This window comes from Xenopus laevis, chromosome 8L, assembly GCF_017654675.1.
Source record: "Xenopus laevis strain J_2021 chromosome 8L, Xenopus_laevis_v10.1, whole genome shotgun sequence".
NCBI classification, from domain to species: Eukaryota; Metazoa; Chordata; class Amphibia; order Anura; family Pipidae; genus Xenopus; species Xenopus laevis.
Window position 1 is genome coordinate 10,194,218 of NC_054385.1, and position 21,378 is coordinate 10,215,595.

General features: G+C 42.0%; 1 protein-coding gene and 1 long non-coding RNA gene across 21 annotated transcripts in view; one reads left to right on the forward strand and one right to left on the reverse strand.

The window, feature by feature from the left end:
* fnbp1.L (formin binding protein 1 L homeolog) overlaps window positions 1–21,378 on the reverse strand; it is a 110,416-nt gene that overhangs the window by 84,762 nt on the left and 4,276 nt on the right.
* LOC108704473 lies at window positions 1,553–20,151 on the forward strand. The gene is made up of 4 exons (XR_001933599.2): window positions 1,553–1,972; window positions 8,395–8,484; window positions 10,474–10,522; window positions 19,713–20,151. It is a non-coding gene; the product is annotated as an uncharacterized LOC108704473 (long non-coding RNA).

Sequence of the window (21,378 nt, forward strand, 5' to 3'; positions counted from 1 at the left end):
GGGCTGCAAATAGGTATGACAATAGGGACATTCCTGTGAGGCTCAAGTCAATAGGAAACAGTGAGATGCATAATACATGCCATTATATTGACCAGTCCAGTCTGTGGTGCAAACATGGTATCTACTTCCATGTAACTGATTTCCTCTCTTAATCACCATTTTTGGCTCAGAGAGGCTCATTGGAACAGCCCTTTCTAGATGTCTTTAGAAATCTGAAGTGAACAGGGAAAACATTAGAATTAAGATACAGCAGAAGAAAGAATTCAGACCACTTTTCAGTATAGATGGTGGTAGAATCACGTGACGGGAAGAAAGTAGATAGGCCCACGGTATACCAGCAAATATGCAATAGCAAAGGCCCTTGAAAATAAATCAGAAACTCATTGTTTTCAGCCTGACTTTTGACATTAGTGTACCTTTAATTTTCAGAAATTGTTGGAAAAACTTGAAAATCTTGCTTTAAAAGGTTATGGGGAAAAGCTTCTGCCCTTCAGGCACACAGAGGGCCACCAGGGCTGTGAATGTGGTTTCCCAGAAGCTTCTAACCACGCTGGAGCGGTGACAGACAGTAACAAATGGTGCAGCTCAATTTTGGAACGGGGAAGCGAAGGGACATAGAAGGGCAGCATTCATACGTCCGACGGCACAATCATCCCCAAGGTAACGTATCGGCAGTCACTGTGCACAAAAGCCGGCACATCTGTCTGATGTCAAACATTCCATCGCTCCAGGCATTAAAGGGTAAATTAGAAATTAAATAAATCACTTGAGGCTTCTATGAAAAGGATTAGTTGGTAATATTTATAATTATGCATTTTTCATGCTTCTTTAACAGGTTTAAGGTATGGGATCCTTGATCCGGAAAACTCACTATCCACAAAGTTCCGGAATACAGGATGGCCATCTCCCATAGACTCCATTATAATCAAATAATCCAAATTTATAAAAAATGATTTCCTTTTTCTCTGTAATAATAAAACAGTAGCTTGTACTTGATCCAAACAAGAATATAATTAATCCTTATTGGAAGCAAAACCAGCCTATTGGGTTTATTTAATGTTTAAATGATTTTCTAGTAGACTTAAGGCACGAAGAGACAAATTACAGAAAGATCCCTTATCAAGAAAACCTCAGTTCCGGACTTGTATACACCCACCCCTTCGGCAATTGTTTTTATTGAACTATGCAAACATTATGTGCACATAATAACCTTTCGTGATGCCACAAGACACAAAGTAACCTGTTCTTAATTAGCCCCAAAGGACTATAAGGATTGAGTTGTTCAGCAACTATAGAATAACATTTTATTGTACAGTTAGAATTGCCATCTCATACTCAAACAATATAAGGGGCATATTTATGATATAATATTTATTGAGGTGTGTAAAAATACGGCAGGGGTACACACCAAATATCACCACTTTATAGAGCGGCGTCATTATATTGTGTAACATTCTGGCAGGCAGGCTTCCGCTTCTTCCGTATCATGAGCAGAAACTGGACTCCCCAAAACAGTCCTGCACCCCCAAACCTGATCTCAGAAGGCAGAGGTGCAATTGTCAGTTCTTGTGCAGTGCAGTGATCACCAGACAGGAGTATGCACGCTGCAATCAGAATCGGTTCTGGCTCCTATTGTGCATATTCCTGGTCAGTGATCTCAGCCAAAGAGCCAGGCAGCAGATAAGATATTGAATCCAGGAATGGGAGGCAGGGTTGTTCTTGGGAAACTTGCCAGAAATGCTGGATTTTATATACCAAAGGTTCAGCCTCTTTGTAACGATCTAGGCCTCCAAAGTTATGCACAGGAGCTCCCCTATCCTGAATTGTCTTAAGAGTGTCAGCAGGGTCGGACTGGGAAAAAAGATCCAGGCCTCGTGGATCCAGCCGACCCACTCCCTACAGCCGCCAGGTCCTGGCCTCCTGCTCTCCTTTTCTGACTCCCTCCCATCTGATTGAAGGGACGTGCAAGCAGGTATGCGCTGGCTGTGTTTGGGGGGGGGGAGAGATTAAAGGAGAGCTGAAGCCTAACTAAAATAGTGAAGTAGTAGTAGGTAGAAATGTTGGACATTATGTTTTGAGCTTCTGTACCAGCCCAAGGCAACCACAGCCCTTTAGCAGTAAAGATCTGTCTCTCCAAAGATGCCCCAGTAGCTCCTCATCTTCTTTTCTGCTGATTCACTGCAAATGCTTTGACCCGCCCACCACCTGAGCTCCCTCCCCCCATGCCCGACTTCCCGCCCACCACCTGAGCTCCCTCCCCCCATGCCCGACTTCCAGGTTCATTTTATAGACCTGCGCTGACCCGCCGATGACATCACAAAAGGGACGGGGCGAGCAGGCGCAGCGCCTATAAGAGAAGAACTCGGAAGTCGGAAGCCGCCACCCGGGAAGAAGAGTGCGAAGTCAGTCCAAACCCGACCGACCTGTGGGAATCGGGCCGGTCCGCATATCACTAGTGGGCAGCTGTTAAGAAACTAAGCTTAGGGGTCATGGCAAAATATCAAGCAGAAAATGAGATTAATTTGTCATAAAAGCTGATGCTACAGGGCTCATTATTATATTCTGATAAATTACACAGTCGACAAAAGTAAATAACAGCAGCCCAGGGTATATGCAGCAAAAAGAAGATGGGGGGCTACCGAGGGGCATTTTCAGAGGCACAGATCCCTTGCACTGGGATGATACAGAAGCCGAGAAAATAATGTGCAACATTTCTAATGTATTTCTTAATTAAGCTTTAGATCTACTTTCAGATGAATAATTGAGAGGGAAAGTGGACGGCCTGCCCATAGCGAAGTGCTTTCAATGCTTGGAGTGCCTTAATACAAAGCAGAAAATAGCTGTACCGCACAGGACTTCCCGAATCAGGCAAGCGCCAAGTGTAATGTGTTTTAGGGATTCCCCTGTGGAAAACCTTCTACCAAATATGCATCAGATACATACCTCTGACTAATTCTGGACTTTTTCTTACATTAATGCGTGACTGTTACTTTCATAAACAAAAAGATATGGGTGGTAGTATCTGTAGTCTAGAAGTGAGTTAAGAATTGTTTTAAGCAAAGAGTTGAACTCAGCTAGGGAAGCACCGAATCTAGAATTCGGTTGGGATTCGGCTTTTTTCAGCATATGCAAATTAGGATTCGGTTTGGTATTCAGCCGAATCTTTCGCCAAGGATTCGGGGGTTCGACCGAATCCAAAATAGTGGATTTGGTGCACTCCCTATTTTCAGCCTGAGCTACTATGTTGTCACTGAAACAAACAAGTGGCTTTAACCTTTATGTTACATCTCAAGGAATGTTAAAGGGGTTGGTCATCTTACAATTAAGTTGTAGAGAGATATTCTGAGACAAACTGCTATCGGTTTTCATTTTTTATTATTTCTGGTTTTCAAGTCATTTAGCTTTTTATTCAACAGCACTCAAGATACAGACTTATTTTATTTTATTTTCATAGTCCTTGAATTATTTGCCTCCTTCTGATTCTTTCCAGCTTTCAAATGGGGGTCACTGACCCCTTCTAAAAATCAAACGCTCTGTTATGCTACACATTTATTGGCATGTCATTTTTAGTACTCCTCTTATTACTTCTCTTTCTAATCAGGCCCTCTCCTATTCATATTCCAGTCTCTTATTTAAACCAGTGCATGGTTGCCAGGGTAATTTGGACCCAAGCAACCAGACTGCTGACATTGCAAACTGGTTTGCTGCTGAATAAAAAGCTAAAAAACTCAAAAACCACAAATAATAAAAAATGAACATCAATTGCAATCTATTTGTGGTTTTTGAGTTTTTTACCTTTTTATTCAGCAGCAAACCAGTTTGCAATGTCAGCAGTCTGGTTGCTTGGGTCCAAATTACCCTGGCAACCATGCACTGGTTTAAATAAGAGACTGGAATATGAATAGGAGAGGGCCTGATTAGAAAGAGAAGTAATAAGAGGAGTACTAAAAATGACATGCAAATAAATGTGTAGCATAACAGAGCGTTTGATTTTTAGAAGGGGTCAGTGACCCCCATTTGAAAGCTGGAAAGAATCAGAAGGAGGCAAATAATTCAAGGACTATGAAAATAAATAATGAATAAATAGAATTGGCCATTCTATAACATACTAAAAATAAATCACCCCTTTATGCTGCCCAATGCCTTGGGTGTAAAATGAGGAGGAGTAGGGTCGTACTAAAGGTATATGCAGGCTGAAAAAAAAGGGCTGGATGCTATGGCAGGCAAAACAGGCAAGCCTATTTATTTGTGGCCTTACTTGCCCTTTAATATCAGAGTGTGAGCTTGCTCTATTCGCCTCCCAGGGGAATTCACAGAGACCAGACAACGTGTGACTGGGGGAGTATTTTGGAGAAAACATGGGGAAGCACAAGGTGCCAAACCATGAATCATCCTATGCATTGCTCATCCACAGCCCCAATCTGTTCCTGCATATGATAACTGACACATTAGTACCGTCTGTTTGCACAACAATTAACAGAAACTGTACAAAGGTATTGATTTGGTAACGTGGGGATAATTGAGCCACTAGCAATACATTTTGCTTTCACGAGTGCAAGCTCTTGGGCCCGCTCATGCACAATGCCCTTATCTGTTCCTGCATATGAGAACTGACACATTAGTACCATCTGTTTGCACAACAAGTAAGGGAAATTGTACAAAGGAATTCATTTGGTGACATGGGGATAACTGAGCCACTAGCAATACATTTCGCTTTCACGAGTGCAAGCTCTTGGGCCCGCTCATATTGGGGCAGGTGAGATGTGAATGTGAATTCAAATGTTCCATTGCACTAGCACTCAATGCTTCCAATATACATAAAAGCAAGAGAGCAGATTACTATGGCGGTGCACAATAGCTTCCCCCTAATGTTTATAAATAATGAAACAATCCATGAAAAGCTACATTGTACTGAGAATGAATAAAGGAGATAGAGTACACAGCAAGACTTGGCACGGCACAAATAGCGGGGTGGGTAGAGCTGAATCTATCATATAGTTGGGGTATATAACCACGGGAGAAAACAGGTTGAAGTCCTTTTCTTAGGGTATAAATACAGCCCTGGGGGTAGAGAGTCACCTTTGCTGCCCATCCCCAGGAGAACGAAAGCCTAACTAAAGTAGCTAGAAATTTTGTTCATTTATGTTTTGGGCTTCGGCATCAGCCCAAGGCAACCACAGCCCTTTAGCAGTAAAGATCTGTGTCTCCAAAGATGCCCCAGTAGCTCCCCATCTTCTTTTTCTGCTGATTCACTGCACATGCTCTGTGCTGCTGTCACTTACTGAGCTTAGGGACCCACTCACAATATACAGTACACATATAATTTAAATATACAATATAAGGCTGATTAGTAATTAATACAGATAATTACTACATGGCAGCACAGAAACCAGTGCAATTAGCATCAGAATTTAATAATCAGCAAACCTGTAGCATCAGCTTATATTACAGGGGAAGCTCATTTTCTGCTGGATAATTAGTGACGAGCCCTAAGCTTAGCTTCTCAACAGCCAATCAGAGCCCACTGAGCATGTGAGTGTCACAGACACTTTCCAAGATGGTGACCCCCTGTGACAAGTTTGAAGTCCTGGATCATTGCCGAGAGAGAGACAAAATGAGAATATAGAAAAGCTTATGTGAGCCTAATAGCTGAGATCTTATACTGTACTATGAAAGCTAAGCATAATTTAATTTTAAAATATATAATTTGTAAAACAATACGGCACAAGTCGGCTGAATAACAGACTTGGAGGAGAACAGACTTCTGCTACAATGTTTCAGACACCGCTTTAAATAGCGATTTTTATATTTTTGTCTACGAATAATGATGGTTGGTATGCAAATAACCCAGAGAACGTGTCATGAATATAAATGGGTAAAGTACTGGGAATCAGCAAGACCATCCATTGGTTTTTGGGTGGAGAACCTGTAGAAAGACGCATCCATGAAGAGCGAGCGCAGCAGGAATATGGCAGATTCAGACAGTTTTCGTGGCAGGCCCGGACTGGCAATCTGTGGGCTCTGGCAAATGCCAGATGGGCTGCTATAAGGTGCCATAGAAAGTAACTATTTAGTGGGCTGGTGGAGGCTGTTTGGGCCTCTGAGTGGGCTCATTGGGCCTCTGTGTACCTGAAATGCCAGGGCCTATTTTAATTCTCAATCCGGACCTGTTTCGTGGATATTGTACAGCAGGCCCCTGACGTCATGCTTAGTTTATAAAACCCCCTGGAGGAATGAACTTTCCGGAGTCTCAGTAGAGAGATAACATATTCTCAGTGTGACGCGCCGCAGCTTTAGATTTCCTCCAAACAATTTGCTAAGGATCGACCAGACAGAGGGCTCCCTTTGTTCCAGCCATGCACAGGCTAAAGGGAGAAGAATGCGCCCAGTATGTGTGTAGGTGGGGACCCAATAAAGACCTTTTTTTTTGGCAGAATTCTGACCTGCAACAAAAACTACTCCATTTTTATCTAATCATAAATAAAACAACATATATATATATATATATATATATATATATATATATATATATATATATGTACATACAGTATGCCAGGCCAGCGCATATGCTAATTACAGGGGGTGAATTACTTTTGCACCCCATATGCTTGCTCATTGTACTGCATGACTATACATGTGGAACGGTGTGTGTCTGTTTTTGTGTCTGTATGTTGTCCTGCCAATGTACTAATGATGTGCCGTAGTGATGTGCGGGCCAGCCAAAACCAGCCGGACCAGCGGGTTGGGCTGGTTCGGGTCGGGGTGGTTCGGGCTGGCTACTGCAAAAAATGTTCGGGTCACGCTCTACTCTCACTGTCACTAGTGATGTGCGGGCCAGCCCAATACCCGCGGGGCGGTCGGTCTGGGCCAATCTCGCACCCCCATTTGCTCTCCCCGCCCGCTACCTTGCACTGTCGGCTTCCGAATTCCGGTTTTATAGCCACGCGCCTGCTCGCCCCGCCCCTTTTTTTTACATCATTGGCTGGGCAGGTCGGCGCGGGTCTATAAAAGGAATCCAGAAGTCTGCTGCGGCGGGCACGGGTCAGGGTCGGGTTTTACCCAACCCAAACATCACTACTGCCCACGACCCTGTTCCATGAATTGATAGATTTGTGCCTGCCCCGACCCTTTTGTTATGTCACTGCAAGGCGGGTCGGCTGCATCGGTTGGACAGTCTGCATAGAGGGGACAGGTTGGGAGGGGGCGGGTTAGGGTCGGGTGCAGGTCGAGGGAAACCCCTTTAACGCACAGCTCTGACCCTTATGTCAGTGTCCCATCCCATTTACCCAAACAGCCATGGAAAACCTAGTACAAACCAGTTCCCATTAATGTCTAGCGAGAGGCGAATTATAGCTCCAATCTGACTTTTGTGTTGTAACCCTAAGGGTAGGCCTACACGGACGTTTTCGGTACAATCCGACGCGCTGCGACAAATCACACGCAACGGAAATAAGGTAAGAGATAGAAATGTTGGATGAAGTTGCAGCATTGATCCGACGCAACACGACTGCCGGATGCAGATGATGCGTCTGTATCCGGCAGTCGTGTTGCGTCGGATCAATGCTGCAACTTCATCCGACATTTCTATCTCTTACCTTATTTCCGTCGCATGCGTTTTGTCGCAGTGTGTCGAAAACATCCGTGTAGTCCTACCCTAAAGTTGCCAGAGTTAAAGGGGTTGTTAACCTTTAAATGAACTGTTAGTGTGATGCAGAGAGTGATATTCTGAGACAATTTGCAATTGGTTTCCATTTTTTATTATTTCTGGTTTTTGAGCTATTTAGCTTTTTATTCAGCAGCTCTTCAGTTTGCAGTTTCAGCAATCTGGCTGCTAAGGTCCAGATTACCCTAGCAACAACAAATTGATGTAAACAAGAGACTGGAATATAATTAGGAGAGGGCCGAAATTGAAAAATAAATAATACAAAGTAGCAATAACAATACATTTGTAGCCTTACAGAGCAATTGTTTTTTAGATGGGGTCAGTGACCCCCATTTGAAAGCAGGAAAGAATTAGAAGAAGGCAAATAATTCAAAAACTTTAAAAAAAGAAATAATGAAAACCAATTAAAAAGTGGCTTAGAATTGGCAATTCTATAAAATACTTCAAGTTAACTTAAAGGTAAACCACCTGTTTAACATAGAAATGAGCCAGTGCAATAGAGAAAGTGACTTGCCATCTGACTGCCGGCCGAGTCTTGGCTGCCAAGGGCATCTGGGCTAAAAGGCCACCTGTTACTAAAGGCTTGCTTTTCATTTAAAGGGACACTAGCTTATTTTAGAGTCTTATGATTTTATAATGTCCGGCATACAGCTTAAGGGTCCTGAGCTACTTTTGACAGTGGGGAGTCGAGACATCACCTGCCCCATTAAAAGAAAAATGTTTTATTACAGGGTGCCGAGTTTGGCACAAGTGATGGCAAAAGTCACCAGGAGACAACTGATGGGAGAGAAGGCACGAAAGTCACTCGTTTAAGGTTCAAGGTATGTGCAGAAGCACTCAATAATACAGATCAGAACAATATCAGTACAGGTATGGGGTCTGTTATCCAGAAAGCTCCTAATTATGGACTTCAATTTAACCAAATAAACCACATTTTTAAAAACTATTTCCTTTTCCTCTGTAATAGTAAAAGAGTACAGGTATGGGATCAGTTATACGGAAACCCGTCATGCAGAAAGCTCGGAAATTACGGCAGTCTTCCATAGACTCTATTTTATCCATATAAAACAAATTTCCTTTTTCTCTGTAATAATAAAACAATAGCTTATACTTGATCCCGACTAAGATATAATTAATCCTTATTGGAAGCAGAACCAGCCTATTGGCTTTATTTAAGGTTTACATGCTTTTCTAGTAGAGTTAAGGTATGAAGATCCAAATTATGGAAAGATTTATTATACGGAAAACCCCAGGTCCCAAACATTCTGGATAACAGGTACCTATATTAGGACCCTGCTTTAAAGAGGTGGTTCACATTTAAGTTAAATTTTACTGTGTTATAGAAAGACCAATTTTAAGCAACTTTTCCATTGGTCCTCATGACTTATTTTGTTTAATAGTTTTTTAATGATTTGCCTTCTTCTGACTCTTTTCAGCTTTCAAATTGGGGTCACAGACCCCATCTAAAAACTAGGGCTCTGAAAGGCTACAAATTTACTGTTATTGCTACTTTTTGTTAGTCATCTTTCTATTCAGGCCTCTCCTATTCATAGTCCAGTCTCTTATTCAAATCAATGCATGGTTGCTAGGATTATTTGGATGCTAGCAACCAGATGGCTGAAATTGCAGCTGCTGAATAAAAAGCTAAATAACTCAAAAAAAAAAATAATACAAAATGAAACCCAATTGCAAATTGTCTCAGAATATCACTCTCTACATCATACTAACAGTTACCTTTAAAGGTGAACAACCACTTTAATGACAGTACCATATCCACACTGGGGGTAGAAGCGAGTTAGACGGGATTTTTCAGTTTTGGCTGAGGAGATGTCATACTCGGTGGAACCCTCTCTATACACACACAACATGAACTCTCCCTTATGCTCTGGCCTCACAATACTAAAAACACACACAGCACAGTTAAGGGGTTGTTCACCTTTAAATTAACTTTAGTATAATGTAGGGAGTAATATTCTGAGACAATTTGCAACTGGTTTTCAATTTTTATTATTTGTGCTTTTTGAGTTATTTAGCTTTTTATTCAGCAGCTGCAATTTCATCAGTCTGGTTGCTAGGGTCCAAATTACCCTAGCGACCATGCACTGGTTTAAATAAGAGGCTGGAATATGAATAGGAGAGGCCTGAATTGACAGTAAGAAAAAGTAGCAAGAACATTAAGGGGCACATTTACTCAGTTCGAGCGAAGGAATAGAATAAAAAAAACTTTGAATTTCGAATGTTTTTTTTTGGCTACTTCTAACATCGAATTGGCTACTTCGACCACGACTCGAACTAAAAATCATTCGACTATTCGACCATTCGCTAGTCGAAGTACTGTCTCTTTAAAAAACACTTCGACCCCCTACTTCGTCATCTAAAACCTACCGGAAGGTCCCCATAGGCTTTGTAAGCTTTTTTTGGTCGAAGTATAATCGTTTGATCGATGGATTTAAATCCACGACTAAAACGAATTGCGGTAAATCCTTCGACTTCGATATTCGAAGTCGAAGGATTTACCTTCGGCAGTCGAATATCGAGGGTTAACAGAACATTTATTTTAATTGTAGAAAGGGATAACAAGGATGTCATAAAATGACTTAAAGGGGTGCTTCACCTTTGAGTTAACTTTCAGTATGTTATAGAATTGCCAACTTTGTTATTTTTTTATATAGTTTTTGGATTATTATCTTCTGATTTTCCAGCTTTCAAATGGGGGGGGGGGTCACTGACCCCATCTAAATAAAAACAAATGTTCTGTAAAGCTACAGATATAGCTTTATAATTTTTTAATGATTTGCCTTCTTCTTCAGACACTTTCCAGATTCCAAATCAGGGGACCCATCTACAAACAAAGGCTCGGTAAGTCTGCAAATGTATTGTTAATGCTACTTTTTATTACTCCTCTTTCTATTCAGGCCTCTCCTATTCATATTCCAGTCTCTCATTCAAATCAGTGTATGGTCGCTAGGGTAATTTGGACCCAACAACCAGATTGCTAAAATTGCAGCTGCTGAATAAAAAGCTAAATAACTCAAAAAACACAAATAATAAAAAATGAAAACCAATTGCAAATTGTCTCACAATATCAGTCTCTACATCATACTAACAGTTAACTCAACGATGAACAACCCCTTTAAGATTAAAATCACTGACTTTGCGATTGGCTTGGGAAAGCTATCAGTTAGCAGCCACATGGCTATTTCTGGATGGCTAAATTCAGAAGTCCACTCTGGGTTTTAAAGACACAACACTTCCTCTTAAGGCTGCCTGCCTTGTGCTCAGGTCATAACTTGGGCCACGGGAGTTTCCATATTAGGGAGACCCCTTTCTGCTCACCATACCTAAAATACAGTAAATATTAAATAAACATACAGTAATAGGGTTGATTTTCCACTGATATGCTTAGTCTCAATCATGTACAAGGTGTGCTTTTATTATCATTACTACTGAGAAAAAGGAAATCATTAAATAAAAAAATAAGAATACATGAGTTTTATGGGTAAACAGATCCCATATATATTCTGCACACAGGTGTCCAAAGTGAAACATCAGGCACGTATATTTACATATATCTCACTTGTGCTGGGAAGGGCCAGAGCTGTAAGACTAACAGAGCAGGTTTAGAGACTTGGTTAATGTCTAAGGCCGGGTTACTTGTCAAATGTGTAAACCTCCAAATGAACATACCTCTGCTCAGAACGGGGATATCCTGATAGTAGCACTGAGAGTGGTTGTAGTGACACTTACATGTCTATATGCACAGGAAGAATGGTAAGTGGAACTCACACGCAAGTACCCACAGTGCAACAGACTCACTAAGCTACACATAAACAAGAATATAATAGAAGCAACAGCTAAGCCAGGACCATTTCTGCTATGAAGCAGCAGTCCTACCCTGCTTTAGGGCAGCTGAGATCTTATCTGAACCCCTATCTGTATAACAGAGAATTCTGTCCCAGTGACTGCACAGATCCTATCTGATCCCCATTGTAAGCAACAGTCCTGCCCTGCTTTATGGCAGCTGAGATTCTAGCTATCTGTATAACAGAGCATTCTGTCCCACTGACTGCACAGATCCTGTCTGATCCCCATTGTAAGCAGCAGTCCTGCCCTGCTTTATGGCAGCTGAGATTCTAGCTATCTGTATAACAGAGCATGCTGTCCCAGTGACTACACAGATCTTATCTGATCCCCATTGTAAGCAACAGTCCTGCCCTGCTTTATGGCAGCTGAGATTCTAGCTATCTGTATAACAGAACATTCTGTCCCAGTGGCTGCACAGATCCTATCTGATCCCCATTGTAAGCAACAGTCCTGCACTGCTTTATGGCAGCTGAGATTCTAGCTATCTGTATAACAGAACATTCTGTCCCAGTGACTAGACAGATCCTATCTGATCCCCATTGTAAGCAACAGTCCTGCCCTGATTTATGGCAGCTGAGATTCTAGCTATCTGTATAACAGAACATTCTGTCCCAGTGGCTGCACAGATCCTATCTGATCCCCATTGTAAGCAGCAGTCCTGCCCTGCTTTATGGCAGCTGAGATTCTAGCTATCTGTATAACAGAACATTCTGTCCCAGTGGCTGCACAGATCCTATCTGATCCCCATTGTAAGCAGCAGTCCTGCCCTGCTTTATGGCAGCTGAGATTCTAGCTATCTGTATAACAGAACATTCTGTCCCAGTGGCTGCACAGATCCTATCTGATCCCCATTGTAAGCAGCAGTCCTGTCCTGCTTTATGGCAGCTGAGATTCTAGCTATCTGTATAACAGAACATTCTGCCCCAGTGACTGCACAGATCCTATCAGATCCCCATTGTAAACAGCAGTCCTGCCCTGCTTTATGGCAGCTGAGATTCTTTAGACACAAATGGAAACTAACAATGGAGGCCTTTTGTAGCAATGACTAAGGTGCTAGAAATTCAGTAGGGTGACCCCTGTCTATGGAATGAGGGGTTTTACGGTAAAAGGGATTATACTGAGAAAATTCATGATCTGGTTTAAGTAAACAATACTAGGGGTGAGTCAGTCGACACCCAAAATCTAAGCATGCCTCTGGCTTTTCAGGAATATTCAGGATACAGCTAATTATACAGGAATCCTAATGCCTATGCATTGTGGGACAGTGACCTCTCACACTCCCTCCCGAGACAGAAGCAGAGCATGTCGGCTAGACAGTCGCTCAGGGTGTGTGGCTACATTTGCACATACATTTAATAGCATTTAAACGATCAGGCCACAGTAACCAGCGGCTTCAGGCGGATATTCCCTGGGTTTTAAGAAAGTAAAAATTTGCGGTTTTCAAAGGCCATAAGTTTATTTGCGTAAAAATTCACATGATTGCACTTGGTAAGCCATAGAGAAATACAGTAGCGTGCGGGGGGGATTTGGATTCTGAATCAAAAGCAGGCGGAACAAGGGGTGCCTCTGTAGGACTTGGTTTCATTCCAAGATCAGCTTTTTTTTTTTTTTGAGTTTCCAGACAAATCACATTATCTACCCTGTGCCCCTGGGGCACCAAACATGGGATTCTAGGTTTTATAAGGCAGTTGGTGTTCCGCAAACAGCTTTGCTACGCATCTCAACCACTTTAACTAAGGAGCTTTTGGCTAATTTTGGCTAAACGGTAGTCGTCCAATCCAGACAGAGTTGGAAGCCTATCGGCCTGCTTAGGTGCCCTTCCCAAGGGCTGGAAATTCACATTTAAGTCAATGAATAATTGGCGGTGATCTAAGGTGCCTTTAAAAGGGTGTTTCACCTTTAAGTTAAATTTTAGATGTTGTAGAATGGCCAATGTAAGTAACAAATCATTATTTATCTTTTATACTTTTTGAATTATTTGCCTTCTTATTCTCTTTCCAGCTTTCAAATGGGGGTCACTGACCCCATCTAAAAACAAATGCTCTGTAAGGCTACAAATGCATTGTCACCGCTACTTTTTATTACCCCTCTTTCAATTCAGGCCTCTCCTATTCATATTCCAGTCTCTTATACAAATTAGTGCATGGTTGCTAGGCTAATTTGGACCTTAGCAACCAGATAACTGCTGAATAAAAAGTTAATTAACTGAAAAACCACAAATAATAAAAAATGAAAACCAATTTCAAATCATCTTAGAATATCACTCTCTACATCAAGCTAAAAGTTAATTTAAAGGTGGAAAACCCCTTTAAGCTGCCCGAAAAGCCACACTTCCAGACTTGGGCTAGTGGGCTAGTAAAGCATGAGGACAGAAATGTTTCCACCAGCTCTCAACCGTAACCCGTCTCAACCCGAAACCAATCAGGCTTGAGGCTGAGAGGGCACTTGAAGGCCTTAGCCCGGCACCCAGCACCCATAGCTGATTTCAGGGGGTTCATATAAAGGTTAAAACATTTCCACAGCCTATTTCTGAAATAAGCAGGCCACGCTGTAGATGGCACGATCACATACCTCCCAACTGTCCCTTTGTCAGAGGGACAGTCCCTCTTTTGACAGCTCAACCCGCAGTCCCTCATTTGTACTGGAAAGTCCCTCTTTTCTCTGCACTGAACAGCCAGAAAAAGAAACAAAGTTTCTCACTTAATTGGCTTTTAGCAGAGAGCCCAGAACAGGTAACAGGTACAAATAAGATACTTTGTAACAATTTTGAGACAAAAAAACACAGTTTAGATAAGGAGAAATATTTTCAAACTTTCATAAACTGCCAAATTTTGTAAAACAAACATGGTAATTAGGGGGTGTGGCCACAGAAAGGGGTGTGGTCAAAAATTGCTACGTGCGGAAAAAAATTTTTGTCCCTCTTTTTACCTCCAAAATGTTGGGAGGTATGCGATCATAGAGCAATGGATGGCTTGAATGTCCAGGCAGAAGAAGAGGCTGGCACATATACACATAAGTAACTATAAGTTCAAAAACAAAAATAACTTATTCTTATAGAGCAATAGAGCAGGGGTTCCCAACCTTTTTTACCTGTGAGCCACATTCAAATGTAAAAAGAGTTGGGGAACAACACAAGCATGAAAAAATCCCTTCGGGTGCCAAATAAGGGCTGTGATTGGGTGTTTGGTAGCCCCTATGTGGACTGGCAGCCTACAACTCTACCTGCCGCTATACTTAGTTTTTATGCAATTAAAACTTGCTTCCAAGCCTGGAATTAAAAAATAAGCACCTGCTTTGAGGACACGGAGAGCAACATCCAAGGGGTTGGAGAGCAACATGTGCGTCACTTATGGTTCAGATACAAAACATCTCTCAGAATTGTGCCATAAAGCAACACCGGACTGCTGATTCTAGAAAGGAAGTCAAGCGATACTGAATAATTAGTGTAATACAACAACACAGCAAGTCTCTTATGTCTAAATACAATGGATTAAATAGCTCCCCTTTAATCCTCCCCATATACAGCAATAGCAATCTATCAGCAAGAGCTACACCAACACTACTGCATTGGATTTTTCAGGGTGGCTAAAAAACATGGTGGTGACTTGCTTCTAAAACATTGCACTTTGTTCATAAATGAGCCCTTATGCATGAAACACACTATCCTGCAGTTGAGGAAGACTTCTAGAATACAGTGTTATTGGGAAATCACGTTCGTCCAGTTTACGTCTCCGTGTCACGCTGTAACATGACTTGGAACAGCTGAAGCACAAATGGCAGCTGGAGAGGCTAAAGGCCGACTCTTCTTTGGAGAGGTCTCTCTGCGCTCGAATGATGTATTCTCACTGCGACCGCCGATTTCAGCACTCACAATATCCACTATTATTAAGTCATAAAGAAAAACCCACAAAACATTAAAACAAAAACCACCCAAGTGTTATGTTTGGACACAGCCTGATGCAGAGACTGCTGAACAAGGATCTCGTTGTCAAAGGCAGCCAAACAAGAAGAGCATTAAAGTTGACTTTTAGTATGTTATAGAATGGCAACTTTTCAATTGGTCTTCATTTTTTATAGTTTCTGAAAATCATATTTTTTTTATTCAGTGCACCCTTCATATTACACTTGGCAGGGGCCGAGATTTTAGATTTTTTTTATTGTAGAAAGGTGTTACAAGGGTGTCATAAAATGACTTAAAGGAGAACTAAAGCCTACATGATTTTTTGGGCTTCTCTACCAGCCTAAGGCAACCACAGCCCTTAAGCAGTAAAGATCTGTGTCTCCAAAGATGCCCCAGTAGCTCCTCGTCTTCTTTTCTGCTGATTCACTGCACATGCTCTGTGCTGCTGTCACTTACTGAGCTTAGGGACCCACTCACAATATACAGTACACATAGAATAGAAATGTCACAATATAAAGCTGATTAGTAATTAATACAGATAATTACTACATGGCAGCACAGAAACCAGTGCAATTAGCATCAGAATTTAATAATCAGCCCTGTAGCATCAGCTTATATTACAGACCAACCTCATTTTCTGCTGGATAATTAGTGACGAGCCCTAAGCTTAGCTTCTCAACAGCCAATCAGAGCCCACTGAGCATGTGAGTGTCACAGACACTTTTCAAGATGGTGACCCCCTGAGACAAGTTTGAAGTCCTGGATCATTGCTGCTACTGACAAGCTGAAACTTTAGGCTGGTGCAATAAGTGCAGTATATGATATATGGCATTTTAGCCACATTCATTTTTAGGGTTTAGTTCTCCTTTAAAGGGTGGTTCACCTTTAAGTTAACTTTTAGTATGTTATAGAATGGCTAATTCTAAGCAACTGTTCAATTGGTCTTCGTTATTTTTCTTTTTTTTATAGTTTCTGAATTGTTTGCCTTCTTCTTCTGACTCTTTCCAGTTTTCAAATGGGGGTCACTGACCCCGCCTAAAAAAATCCTTTGTAAGGCTACAAATGTATTGCTTGTTATTGTTACTTTTTATTACTCATCTTTCTATTTAGATCTCTCCTATTCATATTCCAGTCTCTTATTCATATCAATGCAGGGTAATTAGGACCCTAGCAACCAGATTGCGGAAATTGCAAACTGGAGAGCCGCTGAATAAAAAGCTAAATAACTCAAAAAACACATTAAAAATGAAAACCAATTGCAAATTGTCTCAGACTATCACACTCTGCGTCATACTAAAAGTTACTTTAATGGTGAACAACCTCTTTAATAGCAGAACTGATTTCAGTTTTATCATCCCATCATTGCTGCTTCAGTTCTAGTAAACCAGGTGTCTAGTTTATGAAAAGTCTAGTTGCTATGGGTTACTTGACCTGGAACTTTCCACGTATTATTACACTGAATCAGATATGGTAAAATCACATGTTCTATTAACAGCCAATCCCCTTCCCAGGAAATTCTGCAACACAAGGGCAAGTCTATGCCCAAAGTGCCTACAGTAGGACACACGTATGAATAAGTCTGTGCCAGTAAAGTAATAAATTAAGGCTGTAGAATAACATTTGCATTAGGAAGAATTCGAGTGCGGTGCCAGCCCAGGCTTGTATCACTAATGTGTTATGTAAGTTTTCCCAGCCTGTGTCACAAGGTACAAATTCAGCTTGACACATACACAATTATCTGTCAGTAATTAATGCCTTTTTTTAATAAATTGCATGCTGCGCCAGAAATATATCAGATTCTCAGAAGATGAAAATGAAGTGTAATTGTAGCTGTGAACCCATTGCTGCTTCTCAGAATGACAATACAGCACTTGCGTTTCTTTTCCACCGCGTGCACTTGTGCGTCACTGCAGCGATAAGGAACTCGCACCTGTTTTTACATTACACTAATTGCACTTTATTCTGCCGTATACAATCCCTGTCCCCTGCACTTTATTATGCCCATACAATCCCTGTCCCCTGCACTTTATTCTATCCGTACGGTCCCTGCACTTTATTCTGCCCGTACAATCCCTGTCCCCTGCACTTTATTCTGTCCGTATGGCCCCTGTCCCCTGCACTTTATTCTGCCTGTACAATCCCTGTCCCCTGCACTTTATTATGCCCGTACGGCCCGTCTCCTGCATTTTATTCTGTCCTTACATCCCCTGTCCACGGCAGTTTTTTTCTGCCCATACAACCCCTGTCCCCTGCACTTTATTTTGCTCATATGGCCCCTGTCCCCTGCACTTTATTCTGTCCTTACAGCCCCTGCAGTTTATTCTGCCTGCACAGCCCCTGTAGTTTATTCTGCCTGTACGATTCCTGTCCACTGCACTTTATTCTTCCCATACGGCCCCTGCACCCTGCAATTTATTCTGCCTACACGGCCCCTCTCCCCTGGAATTTATTTTGCCTGCACAGCCCCTGTCCCCTGCACTTTATTCTGCCTGCACGGCCCCTCTCCCCTGGAATTTATTCTGCCTGCACAGCCCCTGTCTATTATTCCCATACTGCCCCTGTCCCCTGCACTTTATTCTTCCCATACTGCCCCTGTCCCCTGCAATTTATTCTGGCAGTTCAACCATCAGCCCTCATAACTAGAGGGGAACCCTGCCACAAATGAATTGGAAAGCTGTGCATTTCAGTCCTGTGCACCAAAACTGCAGGAAAACCATGATTTGATTTAGTTTGGCCGAATCCCAGGGATTCTGAGGAATCTGAATCTCTCCAAAAATCTTCAGATTAGGCAGAATCCCTAATCCAATCCAGGATTAGTTAGATCCCCAAGGAAAACCTGCTCGGCCACTGGGAAATGAGTTGCCACAAATGATCAGCAGCTGAACCTGTAGAAGTTATATGTGTTGCACATGGAAACTGCAGCCACGGCACTCACTGTCTCATATACAGCATAAATAAGATCCATGCAGGAGGAGCCCAGCGTGCGGCCATCATGCTCAGGCAGTAGCACACGACACGAGGGGAGGGGTTTAACACGACATATTACATTGTTATGATTACACAGGAGATCCTTGTTGCTGTCATCAGCAAAGCACGGCTGTTGTGCATCACGAGAAATATTAGCATTGCTCAGTCTGCGGCATGTGTTCTCCTTTACAAAAAAAGGGGGGAAGTTCCTTAGACCGGGGTCAGGGAAATCAAACCGTCAGCAGCCCCCCATCAGGCACATTTCTGCTTCCAAATGGAAAAGCTGTTGCAGGTATTACCTGCGCTTAGTCTGCAGTAAAATGACTTCCAGTTCTGATGTTATTATGGTTTAACTCACACAGGGAGAGAGACCCCCCTCCAACCCACCCCGGCCGGCTCCTGGGAGATCATAAGGGATTTGAGCTAAGCTGCAAGGGCCCTAAGGCTATTTCACAGGCCCTGAATTAGCGATCACCCAGTTAGCACAGACTTTGCTCGTCCCTGTACTTATATACAATGCACCGTTTACATCTTCTCTGGTTCTGATCCAAGTAGAAGAGAATATGATCTATTAGTCACGGTAACTTGGATTAAAGTGCGGCTTTGATCATCAGGCCAGTGTGGCGTTGGATCATGGGCCAAGTTTTGGCATAACAGGGGAGTGGCTAAAGTAGATCAGGGGTGTGGCATTGAGGTGACTTTTTTTTTCTTTTCAGGGGGGCCCCCATGAATAGTAAAGGCAGCCCTGGTGTTAAAGCAGTTGCAGCACTTTTTCTGGTTCCATTATTTTTAGATAGTCTGCCAGAAATAAAGAAGTTTTTCAATTACAATCTATTTTCTATGGGCAGAGACACAGTCAGATTTGGGGAGATTAGTCGCCCAGCGACACATCTCCTCTTCTTCGGGGCAACTAATCTCCCCGAACTGCCTTCCCGCCGGCTAGAATGTAAATCGCACTTGGAGCACTTCGTTTTCTGAAGTCGCCCGAAGTTTCCTCGTGAGGCAACTTCGTGAAAACGAATTGCTCCGAGTGCCATCCCGCAGGCAGTTCGGGAGATTAGTCGCCCTGAAGAAGAGGAGATTTGTCGTCGGGCGACTAATCTCCCCGAATCTGTCCCTGTGTCTCTGCCCTATATTTTTAATCTTTTTACGTATTTCAGAAGCAGCACTGGGAGAGGGAGTCGCTGACTGTAAACTGTTCCAATTTCCAAATTGATACATTTGTTATATTTGTCTGTTAGTTGCTACTTTGTTACATGTTATGTAGTTAGACATGCTACACACAGGATAATGACAAACATTCTCTCCATGCTAAAGGTGGCCATAGACGCATGTTTGGTGGGACACGAGGCGATCGATATGGGCAGAAGAATTGGATATCAGTCGGCTCGTCGATCGGGCTGGCTGGAAGATTTTGATTGGTCGCTTTTGAAGGTACCTGAACAACGGCCATTGTTAGAGATGAATCGTCAGATACATGTAGAATTCTATTGTTTCAATCTGTATATTTGACTATACAACTCTACACGTGTGTATTGAATGAACAATCTTTCCAGGCAAGAACGTAATTGTAAAGTCTATGGCCACCTTAACTAAAGTCACCAGGTGAGGTTACAAAATGCATCAAAAATAATTTTGCCCACAGCAAAATTCTTATGAGAATGAGACAAGTCGTAACATCTGATTCATTTGTTGCAAATTACCCATACAAGTCAATTTCCTCCTCTGCTCCATTATGATTCATCCTCTATTACGGTCTAGGAGTCTCCCAATACATAGTACACTCGGCTTAACCCTAAGCATGGAGATGTTGTGTTGTTTCTCAAGGCACGTCCCACCAAAATCTGGGGAGGGAATCTTAAAGGGGTGGTACACCTTTAAAGTAACTTTTATTATGTTATACAACGGCCAATTCTAAGCAACTTTTCAATTGGTTTTCATTATTTATTTTTTACAGTTTTATCGTTATTTGTTATTTTCTTCTGACTCTTTGCAGCTTTCAAATGGGCGTTGCTGTCCCCTTCTAAATAAACAAATGTCAGGCTACACATTTATTGGTATTGCTGATTTTAATTACTCATCTTTCTATTCAAACTCTCTCCTATTCATATTCCAGTCTCTTACTCAAATCAGTGCATGGTTGCTAGGGTCATTTGGGCCCTAGTTACCAGATTGCTTAAAATGCAAAAAGAGCTGCTGAATAAAAAGCTAAATAACTAAAAAACCATCAATAATACAAATTGCAAATTATCTCAGAATATCACTCTCTACATCATACTAAATGTTATCTCAAAGGTGAACAACCCCTTTAATTTTAAACTAGGGATGCACCAAATCCAGAATTCGGTTGGGAATCTGCCTAATTTGCATAAGTAGGGAAGGGAAATCACATGACTTTTTCATCACAAAACCTTTTTCCTTTCCCGACCCTAATTTGTATATGCAAATTAGGATTCTAATTCGGTATTCGGCAGAATCTTTCACAAAGGATTCGAGGATTCAGCTGAATCCCAAATAGTGGATTCGATGCATCCCTTTTTTAAAGGACTAAAGCCTAACTAAAGAAGTAGCTAGAAATGTTCATTGCACATTATGTTGTGGGTTTCTGTACCAGTCCAAGGCAACCACAGCCCTTTGGCAGTAAAGATCTGTGTCCCCAAAGATGCCCCAGTAGCTCCCCCATCTTCTTTTCTGCTGATTCACTGCACATGCTCTGTGCTGCCGTCACTTACTGAGCTTAGGGACCCACTCACAATATACAGTACACATAGAATAGAAATGTCACAATATAAGGCTGATTAGTAATTAATACACAATTACTATATGGCAGCACAGAAACCAGTGCAAATAGCATCAGAATTTAATAATCAGCAAACCTGTAGCATCAGCTTATATTACAGGGGAAGCTCATTTTCTGCTGGATAATTAGTGACGAGCCCTAAGCTTAGCTTCTCAACAGCCAATCAGAGCCCACTGAGCATGT